At 33.8% G+C, this 13,060-nt stretch overlaps 1 protein-coding gene across 2 annotated transcripts in view; it reads left to right on the top strand.

Annotated features, from left to right (window-relative positions):
* PRR16 (proline rich 16) overlaps positions 1–12,493 on the top strand; it is a 328,607-nt gene extending 316,114 nt beyond the window's left edge. For both annotated transcript variants that reach the window (XR_008525465.2, XR_008525464.2), the window contains one exon: positions 11,266–12,493. The gene's annotated coding sequence lies outside the window, so the exon portion shown is untranslated. The remainder of the gene's footprint in view (positions 1–11,265) is intronic.
* Positions 12,494–13,060: the final 567 nt, after the last annotated feature.

Here is a 13,060-nt window from a genome sequence, read left to right on the forward strand (position 1 = left end):
TCCTTTTCAAGAATCAAGCTCTTGGGTAGCTTGTTCAGCATTCCTGTGGAGTGATCTACAAAAATTTATATCTGTTGACTGTTTATGTCTGTTTATAAAGGGGAAATAAATGAACATTGCAAATTCATTTGTACCTAATGCTCTCATTTACTTTTGTCATCAACCTTGGGAGGTAGATATTAATGTCTATCCTTTTTGTTGTTGTTGTTTACAGAAAGGAAAACTGAGTCTCAAAAACTATCTTGTACAGATTCTTAGACCTACCATGGGATGGAACTTAATTATGAGCCCCAGACTCCAAAAACATCACATCCTACCAGGCACTGTATTTAGAGTTCATCAGCATTTGCTAATTAACCAATTTATATAAAAAGTTCAATGTTAGCTTATAACTAAGGAAGTACTATAGAATTGCACATAATGTAAATAAATAAGTTAATATTGCTTAATTCCCGTAGAAGGAGTACTGTGTAAATGATTGGAATTTACACTTAATTATAAGAAGCTGGTGGTGGTCTTAACTAATTTAATTGTTTATTTGTGCCCATAACAGGCAGCAGAAAGGGATTTCTAGAAAACATTTTTTATGATAATATTTTCAACTTCGATCTAAGAGATGGAAAAACATTTTTGTTTTACATCATTTACTCCTTTTCTGTGCTAGAATTTGACTTTGATATTTAATTCTAAAATGTATATAATAATATTACAATTTTTTCAAAAGGTTGACAAAATATCCCAAATTAAGTCTGAGCTAGGCTTCTAAGATAAGCTTTTCAACGTTTTTTTACAATACACATATCGAATAATTATATAAGGATATTATTAGTATCTTAAAAAGTTACGTCGTAGTAACCTTAATGACATCCTTCATAAAATATAATTTCCAGCCAGGCGGGCTCAAGCCTGTAATCCCAGCGCTCTGGGAGGCTGAGGCGGGGGGATCACAAGGTCAGGAGATCGAGTGCATCTTGGCCAACACGGTGAAACCCCATCGCTACTAAAAATACAAAAATTAGTTGGGCGTGGTGGCGGGCACCTGTAATCCCAGCTACTCGGGAGGCTGAGGCAGGAGAATCACTTGAACTTGGGAGGCGGAAGTTGCAGTGAGCCGAGATTGCGCCACTGCCCTCCAGCCTGGCAACAGAGCGAGACTCCGTCTCAAAAATATCTATGTATCTATCTATCTAATTTCCATAATTATAAATTTTATGTTAACATTTATTTCAACTGAATTAAATTAATTGGCAAAATAATTGACAATTTTTTTTTCTTTTTTTTTTTTTCTTTTATTATTATTATTATCATTATTATACTTTAGGTTTTATGGTACATGTGCGCAATGTGCAGGTAAGTTACATATGTATACATGTGCCATGCTGGTGCGCTGCACCCACCAACTTGTCATCTAGCATTAGGTATATCTCCCAATGCTATCCCTCCCCCCTCCCCCCACCCCACAACAGTCCCCAAAGTGTGATGTTCCCCTTCCTGTGTCCATGTGTTCTCATTGTTCAATTCCCACCTATGAGTGAGAATATGCAGTGTTTGGTTTTTTGTTCTTGCGATAGTTTACTGAGAATGATGATTTCCAGTTTCATCCATGTCCCTACAAAGGACGTGAACTCATCATTTTTTATGGCTGCATAGTATTCCATGGTGTATATGTGCCACATTTTCTTAATCCAGTCTATCATTGTTGGACATTTGGGTTGGTTCCAAGTCTTTGCTATTGTGAATAATGCCGCAATAAACATACGTGTGCATGTGTCTTTATAGCAGCATGATTTATAGTCCTTTGGGTATATACCCAGTAATGGGATGGCTGGGTCGAATGGAATTTCTAGTTCTAGATCCCTGAGGAATCGCCACACTGACTTCCACAAGGGTTGAACTAGTTTACAGTCCCACCAACAGTGTAAAAGTGTTCCTATTTCTCCACATCCTCTCCAGCACCTGTTGTTTCCTGACTTTTTAATGATTGCCATTCTAACTGGTGTGAGATGGTATCTCATGGTGGTTTTGATTTGCATTTCTCTGATGGCCAGTGATGGTGAGCATTTTTTCATGTGTTTTTTGGCTGCATAAATGTCTTCTTTTGAGAAGTGTCTGTTCATGTCCTTCGCCCACTTGTTGATGGGGTTGTTTGTTTTTTTCTTGTAAATTTGTTGGAGTTCATTGTAGATTCTGGATATTAGCCCTTTGTCAGATGAGTAGGTTGCGAAAATTTTCTCCCATTTTGTAGGTTGCCTGTTCACTCTGATGGTAGTTTCCTTTGCTGTGCAGAAGCTCTTTAGTTTAATTAGATCCCATTTGTCAATTTTGGCTTTTGTTGCCATTGCTTTTGGTGTTTTAGACATGAAGTCCTTGCCCATGCCTATGTCCTGAATGGTAATTTTCTTCTAGGGTTTTTATGGTTTTAGGTCTAACATTTAAGTCTTTAATCCATCTTGAATTGATTTTTGTATAAGGTGTAAGGAAGGGATCCAGTTTCAGCTTTCTGACAATTTTTTTTTCAAACTGATGATATTCTACATGGGCATATCATAGAGAGGAAAATATTCTTTTCTATCCCCTTTCTTAGATTCATAGCTGCAGCTCCTGAAACAAAAGACTAACAACATTAACAAGAGATTAACAAGAGAAAAACATACAAATTTTAAAAATATAAGTTTTACGTGACACAGAAGCATTTATACAGAAAAGACGACCAGAAGAAATGGGTAGACCTGGGTATTTTTTATGCTAGTTTTGATGAAAATGGGAATGCTTTTGGAGATGCACGAGTGAATAAAAAATATGATCCAATGGTAATAAACTAGAGGAAACAGAGCAAAGCCTGTTCAGATTCTTCTCTGTGATGCTTTGTCTTCAGAGGTAAGTGCTCCTTTCCTTGGTGTATGGGAGGCATCTCTTACATAACGATTTTATGATCTGCTTCAGGGAGAAGATCAGGAGAAGGTCAGGGACACCTTCCTGCTTTTGTGGTTTTCTCAAATTTCTTAAGCTTAAAATACCCAGTATGCCAAGGAGCCATATTTTGGAGTAGCATGTTCTCAACCCCATCAATATACATATGTGAAAAAAGAGATACAGTTTCAGATAGTAATAAAAGCAGTTTTTTCTTGTGTGAATGCCAATGTTTCATGGACAACAGAGCTTCTATATCTTCATTAATATCTATGGCTTATTTTCTTAGGGAATTCCACCAAATTCATTTTTCAAGTATTTGTATATTTTAGATAGACCTTAGAAATTATGTCCTTATTTTAAAGGGAAAAGGTTGCAAGAATTGATACAAATTCTGTTTTTTCTAGGTAAAATTGTAAAAACTAACAAGTGGGTATTTGCAATTTACTAATAAAAACATTAATTTGTCATATAAATAGTTTAAGGCATTCTTTCTACTACTGTTCATGTTACTACTTTTCTTTCATGCACATTGTTCTTCTGTAGTGACTCTTGAATGAAAAAATACCCACAATAAACCATAATACCAATCTAAACTGAGTGTGTGGTTGGTGTTATTTTGGACTTTAATGTAAAAGTTTGGAGTGGGACAGATTAAACCATCTATTTTGGACAGACCTGCAGGATCAGCTTCATAAGTGTGTGGCCAGTGCATTTGCACAGGCCCCTGTGCTCAGTGTTCAGAAGTACCCCCCTCCAAAACCACAATCCCTCCATACACGCAGCCCACCTTCAAAACTGCACCCCATGGCACTTGGGGTTTTATTAAGGTCTACAGTCACCATCTTGATGATTTTAATTGTTTTATCTTTGAATTTGTGTTTTAAAAGTGAAGCCCGATGGGACAGTGACACGTGACTAGGATCTCAGTGCTTCCCCTCGGGGTTGGTTCCACATTTCCCTGGATGAGTTCCTGGCTACCTATTTTCCCTCCCATATGCTACTTCCCTCGATCACAGTGGGGACCAAAGCACTGTAGTCATGAGTTAAAAGGCAGGGCTCCAGGGATCGTGAAGGTCTGTGTTCACTCTGTAAGCATCCCTGTGTCCAGTGGAACAGGCATTAAGTGGTAAATCTAGAGAGACTGGATGAGAAAGAAAAAGCTTTTATATCCTGCTTTTTCAAACAGAGCCCTGAATTTTATTTTTCTTTGGGCCCTGCAAATTTTGTGGCTGGTCCTGGTAATTTGGAACTAATGTTAATGTATATAACTGTCTGAACCCACCAGTTCAGATGAGAAGGGCAATTCTGAAGTGCATTCTATTTCAGGGTATCCGGTGCTTACTTTAGAAAATGAACATCTAAAAGATTTAAATTGTCATCTAAGTTGTTGCTTGTCAGGCAGATGCACACTTACTAAATATCCTCAATATGAGAAGCACTTACTCAAATTTCATGCAGTATGTCTTGCTGGTGGATGTACAGATTCTTTAGGCAGTGCTCACACTGCTCTCAGACTCAGGAAAACAGGTGCAGCCATCAGAGAATCACAATTGCATTTTAGAAAATGTCATATATAATTCATAAGAAAGAATTATTTGTGTTAACTTAGAACACAATGATAGAATTAGTAATATCATTTTCTTCACATTAGAATAATCATTTTCAATGTGATTTAGTCAGTATTCATAGTTGGCGAAGCATGAAATGAAAGGTTTTTCTAAAGTAGCTATTTAATCAGACTTAAAGATTACAATGAAGTGCACCCATAAATGACTTTTTCTAATTTAATCATAGGTGTTTGATTCTATATATATCCATATAATAACCAAAACTTCTCAAAACTTAGAACCGATACATGGGCAGAATATTAGAACGTACTAGATAGGTAAAATGGCATCATGTTTTAAAAACTGAATCGAGATCATTTTCTCTGTCTACCTAGAATGCTTCCCTCAACTTTCTTTTTTCAAACTGGTAATATGCTGCCTATATATCTTTTTAAAAATTTAAATTGTTTTAATTTTTATGAGTACATAATAGTTGTATGTATTTAAGGGATATGTGAAATATTTTGATACAAGTATACAATATGTTATGCTCAAATTAGGGTATCTGCGCACCTATCACCTAAAACATTTATCATGTTTTTCTGTTGTGAACATTCCAAACCCACTCTAGTTATTTGGAAATATACAATAAATTATTGTTTAACTATAGTCACTCTACTGTGCTACTAAACACTAGATCTTATTCTTACAATCTAACTGAATTTTTGTACCCATTTACCAACCCCCCCTTTTTCCCCCCATTCCCACTACCCATACCAGCCTCTGGTAATCATCATTCTACTTTCCATCTTCATAAGATAATTTTTTAGGCTCCCACCTATGAATGAGAACATGCGTATTTGTCTTCCTGTGGCTGGCTTATTTCACTTGACCTAATGTCTTCAAGTTCCATCCATGTAATTACAAAGGATATCTTTCTACTTTATGGCTGAATAATATTTCATTTTGTTTATGTTCTAGTTTTTCTTATCCATTCATTGGTTGATGTACACATATTTATTTCATATCTTGGCTATTGTGAGTAGTGCTGCAATAAACATGGGAGTACAGATATCTCTTAATATACTGAATTTCTTTCTTTTGGATCTATATACCCAGCAGTGGAATTGTTGGATCATGTGGTAATTCTACTTTTAGTTTTTTGAGGATTCTTCGTACTATTTTTCATAATGGCTATACCAATTTACATTCCTACCAACAGTGTATGAGCTTTACTTTATCCACATCTTTGCTAGCATTTGTTATTTTCTCTATTTTATAAAAGCCATTTTTAACTGGAGTGAAATGATATCTCGCTGTGGTTTTAATTTGCATTTCTCTGATGATTATATACATTGAGCATATTTTGTATATGCCTGTTGGCAAAGAGACAATCTATAGAACGGGAGAAAACATTTGCAAACTATTCAACTCACAATAATCTATAGGGAACTCAATAACCAGAATATGTAAGAAACTCAAAAAACTCAATAGCAAAAAAATCTGATTAAAAATGGGCAAGAGATCTGAGTAGACATATCTCAAAGAAGAAATACCTGTCTTAAGAGCTAGATTAAATATAATTTTTATCCATGAAAGCTCTTTGAAACTTTTTTCCCAGGTCTCAGGGAAACTTTTGCTCAACTCTCTATTATAGCATGTTTTACATTTTTTGCTAATTCTTCCTAGAAGAATGACATTGAACATCTTATTCAAAATTCTCTCTTCTCTCAGAATCACAAAACCATGGGCTCATTATGACCAGGACAGGAATATCCATGGCACCATACTAATGGTTCTCAGGTGTTAGGTGTATCTTTAAACTATGTAACTAGTTGCAGGTGCTACACAGGCTACTCCACACCTCGCCTGACCACCCTCTGCTATTAGATGAAACCAGTAACATTTTGATAAGTGCAAATAAAAGGAATCTCTCCCTGTGTATAACATTGTGTATAACATCCAGTAGTTGTAGGCTCAACTGAACAATCTCACATGACTACAGTAGGCCACACTTGCTAATGGCTTCATTAGAATAATACAAATATCATAAACAAAGCTTGCCAGTAAGGCAGTGTTGGTTATTTTTTTTCCATGAGAGTTTTGACAAGTGTCTAGGGCTACAACCTTTTTCTAACTCTGCAAAGTGACAAGTATGAAAGATGGAGACCATACGTGGGTATGAGAGTTATCCTGGCTTACACTTAGGTCCCAAATAGGAATCAGTATCTGTTATAACAGCCCATAAGCAAAGAACATGACCAATTACAAGAATGCCCGGCATCAAGAAAGCTCATCTCATCATGACACCTTATTTCAGTGGGAAAGCTTTGACTGCCTTTCATTTTCTTTTGTTGGTATTGGTTGTTTAAATGTTTCCTAAGGCAAAGTTAGTAATTTATATTTTTCTATCAGATTAACTATTTGATTTACTTGTACACATAGAAGTCTGTGTGTGTGTGTGTGTGTGTGTTTTGAGATAGAGTCTCTGTCACCCAGGCTGGAGTGCAGTGGCTCAATCTCAGCTCACTGCAACCTCTGCCTTCCAGGTTCAAGCAATTCTCCTGCCTCAGCCTCCTGAGTAGCTGGGACTACAAGACCTGCTACCATGCCTGGCTAGTTTTTGTATTTTTAGTAGAGGCGGGGTTTCACCATATTGGGCAGGCTGGTCTCGAACTCCTGACCTGTGATCCGTCCGCCTCGGACTCCCAAAGTGCTAGGATTACAGACGTGAGCTACTGTGCTTGGCCTAGAAGTCTCTTAAATGCTCTTTTTTCCTGATTTCTAAAGTTACCCCTTTGCTTTTCCTTTATGTTTTTCTTTTTATTCTTCCATGGCAATATATATATTTTAGTCATTCTTTTAAAAAAAAAGATGAATTTAAAAAATCAAGTTTTTCATTTTTTGTAGCTTTGCTAGTTTTTATTTTTAAATTTTCATTAGTATTTCATAGTTTGTAGAAGAAAGTTTTTGTTTTTTTTTTTTTTTGGTTTCTTGGGTTAAATGCATAGCTGTTATGTTGAATTTTATTGTTTTATGAGTGAGTCAGAAAATCTTGTCTGTTTGGTAATCTAAATTCCCAAATATTTCTGTTTAAGGTGAATAGAGGGATAGCAAAACATATTCTTCTTTTCCATAAAAATAAAAATTACCCTGGGTTAACTTTCAAGTTTTATTTTCATGGAAACCAGATACTGGTAGATTGTCAGCCATATTACTAGACAGCATTGCCTATAAAATAAGAATATATCAGAATAGATAAACTATCTGGTTTGGGAGGGCTGCTTTTAACAGTCAGGAGAAATAAGACAGATTTTCTTTAACATGATTTTGGTCTCAACAGTTACTACTTCTTATAATGCAACAGACACATGACACATTGTCCTATAGTTTAAAATATTTTAAATTATGTACATATATTTTATAAAATATATTTCAAAACTATAATATACAACAATGTGTGTAATTAAAATATATAGATTATAAAGAAGAAAATTATAAAAATTTTACCAAAATCCAAATAAATATATAATTATGAGACATGTCTGTTTAGAAAATTTTTTTGTATTATTTTTAGCATTTCCTTAGCTTTGCTTGCTGTCTTTGGCATTTTTAAATCATACTGCCCTTACTGCATAGAAATGTTCTCAGTCACTTAAAATGTTACTTATATAAATTAATTAACGACATTTAATGATTCAAGACTAAAAATTATCTAGCATCATTCATATTTTGCATATTGCATTTGGGCCTCGAAACATTTACAAGAATGAGAAAATGACCCTTGAAGTGTTTGAAAACTTTGACCTATTCCATCCAAAATGTGAGTAAATCTTATATGGTTTTAAGCAAAGTCATTTCAAACAGAATAGAGCAATTAACCCGTTGATATGAAGAATGGGTCAGAAGGCAATTCCATAGAGAATGCTTCAATTCATTTTCGATTGTACAAGATCTTTCTGTTGGTCATTTATTTTTTATTATTTCAATGTGGAGTAGACTTATTTAACTTGTATAACAGTGATGGTATATTATGTCTCTATATTTGAAGTAAACATGCAAAAAAGAATGTGGAGGTTTAAAAATTTGTGTATTTTATAACCAATAATAAAAGTTCATAAAATTATTAAATAGGCAAAATTATACATGAAAAGCTATTTGAGGCTTTGTTTAGTGGGTCTGAGATAATGGATCAAATGTGGTATCTCATACCATCCAGTGAGAAGCCTGGATATATGTAACAAATCTTCAAAATTCAGTGATATTTAAATACATTCCTTTAATATCCAATCTTAGAATGTAATCAGGAGATATGGACTTCTACTGGTAAGATGATTTTGTTTTCTACTTTTAACGTATGGCCACTGAGGGCTGAGAGGCAAATATCCGCTTCCATAAGATACCTAAAAATTTGGTAGAACAAGAAACGCCTATAATAATGTTTGCTCTTATCTTGAATGGATGGTAATTGAATAAAACGCTCTCTTAATTTAGTAAGAAGGAATGGGTTAGTTTGCTCACTTCAATTTACCATTAAGAAAGCATCTGCAACTGTAGTCATAGTTAATTGCTTTCAGCCAGTGTCTTCGCCATGTCTTTACTGAAAATATGGAGTATAAGTACTTCCTCCTCCTCCATTGTACTTCCCACACTTCTTCCAGGCATGTTCCTCATCAAAATTCTTCAACATTTGCCAGTGCCATTAGCATAAATATCTACTTTTACATAGTATAAAAGGACACCCTGTCCTCTGTCAAGCTCTTCAGAAACTTATATTTTCTCTTTATAATTTTATGCTATTAAAGGTCTTACTCTCTCTCTTGCTTCTATGCCTTTGATCATGCTTCTCCCTCTGCTTGAAATACCCTTATTTCATAACCAGTAAGATTTTATTATTTTTGAAAATTCCAACCTATCCTTTAAATTTCAATTCAAATGCCACCTTTTGTAGGCTCACTACCGCCATGTTCATTTTAACATTTTATATTTACATATATTGTGGCACCAATTTTTTACTATGAATGTTTGCGTTTTTAACTTTCAGATACTAATCTCCTTGGAGAGCAAGAAATAAGTTTTTTGTATCCATGGACTCTAGAGTAGTATACAGTAGGTGATGAATCAATATTTTTAAACAAATAATAGATTGAAATTTTAATAAGCTGTAGCAGCTTATCAGAGGCTGCTGAAGACTCCCATATTACATAACCATTAAAAATATAATAGGCACATTTAATTATCTTTGTTTCAAATATATGAATTATGTACCCACACATTTGTGGAAAGTCGGCTTTGTGTGTTTTTCATACTATTTAAGATTTTTATTTAATAGTAAAACAAAAATATTATTGTAGGACTATTGCTTGTTCTTTAATAACAGCTTGAGTGCTGGTTTCCTTTACATACATAGAGACTTGTATTTCTAGATGATACAAAAATGGCACAAATAGAGGCAAGCAATGTTGCTGGGATTATATAAAGTTAGGCCAGTTCCAAGCAGGCTTTTCCACTTTCCTGTACAGATAAGTTCTTGCATCTTCTTAAGCAACTCCATGATGAAAGATTGTTTTTTACTACTTCTCTATCTTTCATGAACACCTTTAGTAATGACTCAGAGTAAGCCCTCGAGTCCCATTGACCTGTGTTCAGTGATTTTTCTGGTTTTTATCGTGGAGATAGCAGAGAGAGTTACTGATTTTTTTTCCTTTTTGATTGTTCATTTAGATCATTTAGTACTAAAACATTGTCTTGGTAGTTGGGTAACATAATGAAAATTATCACTTATTAATCTAATAGAATACTGACTAGTAATTTTGTCACAGAATGACTAAATTATTTACTGTGCTGCCTGTATGTATGTTCGTGTGTCTACATGGGAGAAAACCACATTCTCTTTGGGGTTTGCCTAACCCCAAATGAAAGGTTTAAAACAGGGGGTTCTCAGATGGACTTTAAGATTAAAAAAATACACTTAAAGGCATTCCTCTGTCTCTGACTTTTCTGATAACTTGTAAATCAATTAATCATTATACTAGGTTTATAGTAACATTCTAAACCTATTATTGTTAGTGTAAGCATCAGTATTCTTTATTACATCCTAACTTAAATAGAAGACCACAGACACACTCCACATTAAGTGGTGCTAAAACATGTCTGATGTTGGGTTGTCAGGGTGATAATTGTGGCATTTCTTTTTGTCTTCCAAAAAAAATCATTAGAGATATGGATATAATTTTTTTTAATGTACTTATTTAAAAGTACTGCAGATATTCCTAAAGTGAAGGAAGATTAATTCTATGGCTAATTCTCTGCTATATCAAGGAAAAATATTCCTTTTTTAATCTAGTAATAAGTTTAAACTATATAGATTGCAATAAAAATTACATCATTTTTACATTATAAAGTGTTGTGAAAATACACTTTGTGGTTATTATTTCAAATGAAAGATCTACCTCAATGGAAAAGCATTTCTTAACTATTTTGAGAACTTATTATACTTAATGACAAATTTATCTGAAGTTCTAAACACTGTTAGGAATAAGGGAAGCTCTTTTAATTTAGGTATAATCATACTACTGTACTTAAATTTTGATAACTAAGTTATAAAATAATATATACAATTTAAATGGAATATTTAAAATATGTTTAGACGTTTAAAATAAAATGCTTGACAATGTAAATAATCTAAGATTATTTTTATTATTACCAAATGATTGCTTCATTTTTAATAATCTTTGTGTGTTTTTGTTAAACCATACTTACTGTTTAAACTGATCATATTTGTATTTTGTTTTCCTTCTGACAGCTCCTTCAGGTTGGAAGGACTACCTTTACTTGGGGGCATGTCAATTCGTTTTTCTCACTTCAGATTCATCTTTATGACTTCTTGAGGACAGATCTAATTCTAAAGTAACCAGAAGCCTGACCATCTCAGAGCAGCAAATCCCTCAACCTTGGAGCACAAATGATCGCTGATACAGTCTGCATAAAATCATCTTCCTCTATCTGACAGCCATGAGCAGAGCCTTGGGGGTAAAAAAAAAAAAAAAAAAAAGCCACAGCCTTAAATCTCTTTACTCAGAAATTACCATGAAGATAAAATAAATAAATGGAAAGGACTAAACAAGAAGCCAACAAAACATAAACACCAAACCAACTCATCTTGTTTCACTATGGAAATAAACTGTTCCCAGATGTGAGACCAACAAAATTAATATTAAGCAATTAAACCAGTAAATTATAAACTGATTTATCATTTAGGAAGGTTAAAGTATAGAGAGATGAGGTACCTGTAGCCAGAATTACACATCATTTCAAAATATGTAGACAAAAAGAAAACTGAATGAACAGAGAAACACTGCAGCAATGCACAGTCTTAGGACAAATGTTGCTGTTTGCAGACAGAGAATGTTTGCCATCTTGTGTATAGCCTCAAAGCCATACTGAGATAATAGCATTGTTGTCAGTTGCTTGAAAAATTTTCACATTCAATCCTTCACCCTATATTGGTTGGAAGAGGAGGGAAGTCAGTTCTTACCGATTACTTCTCAGTGAACTTCTAATATTTGCACTGTCACTTCCATTCAGGGTAATGATGTGTGCTGTTATTTGCACAAATGGTCCCATGAGTTTTGAGACCACAGCAAGCAGTTTCTTGCAGGAATCCAAAATGGAAAAATGTAAGAATTCTCAAGACAATGATTTTTCTTCTTTCCAAAAAAATCAGTTATCTAATAAAAAATGGATTTGATTTTAAAACAAATTTAAAAACAGCTACAGAATAACAGTGAAAAAGCATCAGTGTGGTCAAATGAATCCAAAAGGGATCCAAAGTTTTTAATGAAGATCATTTGATATCATTAACAACCAAGAAGTCAAATACAGTGAAATGCACACTAAGCATTTGTGTTGAACATCTATTTGTTATCTTAATTAAAAAGTCATTTGTAATTCGTATTTGGCACATAACAGTTTTTATAGCCAAACAGCATTTTCAGTTTATTTTTCTAAATAAATCTGTTGTTTGTATTGTTTGTAGTTGCTTATTTTATTTGGTTTTCATTACCAAGAAAACAAGTTTCTTTTGGTTCTTTGGCAAACTTTTGTCATATTAATTCAGAACTAATGGAAGATTGATATTTCAAGTATTTTTGTAGTATAAAATTGTGCTTTCTGTTTTCTAAGCTCTGAAAAACATGATATATTTTTCACTATGACTTGTGAAGGGCTATTTTAATATTATAGTTATAGTAACTATTAAGAATTAATTTTAATACAAGGGAACATTGCTAGAAAACAGAAAGCTCAGGTATTGTATCAGTAAGGATTTTTTTCTAAGTTTTGTTTCCGGAATTCTGTTCAGAACGTAATAATTAGATTTAAAAAAAGGTCACTAATCATACCTAAAGTGTTCTCATGATTGTTATCCAGAAGTCTGCTAAGAAATTCTATCTATCTATCTATCAATCATCTATCTATCATCTACCTATGAGTAGGTAATCATACTGGAGCAAAAATGGAACTCAAAAAGGGCTGTTTGTAGTGTACAATTCAAACAAATTGCTTTTAACAATTAAAAGAATAGATCATTAGGCTTAGTC

The sequence above is a fragment of the Pongo abelii genome, chromosome 4 (genome assembly GCF_028885655.2).
Source record: "Pongo abelii isolate AG06213 chromosome 4, NHGRI_mPonAbe1-v2.0_pri, whole genome shotgun sequence".
NCBI classification, from domain to species: Eukaryota; Metazoa; Chordata; class Mammalia; order Primates; family Hominidae; genus Pongo; species Pongo abelii.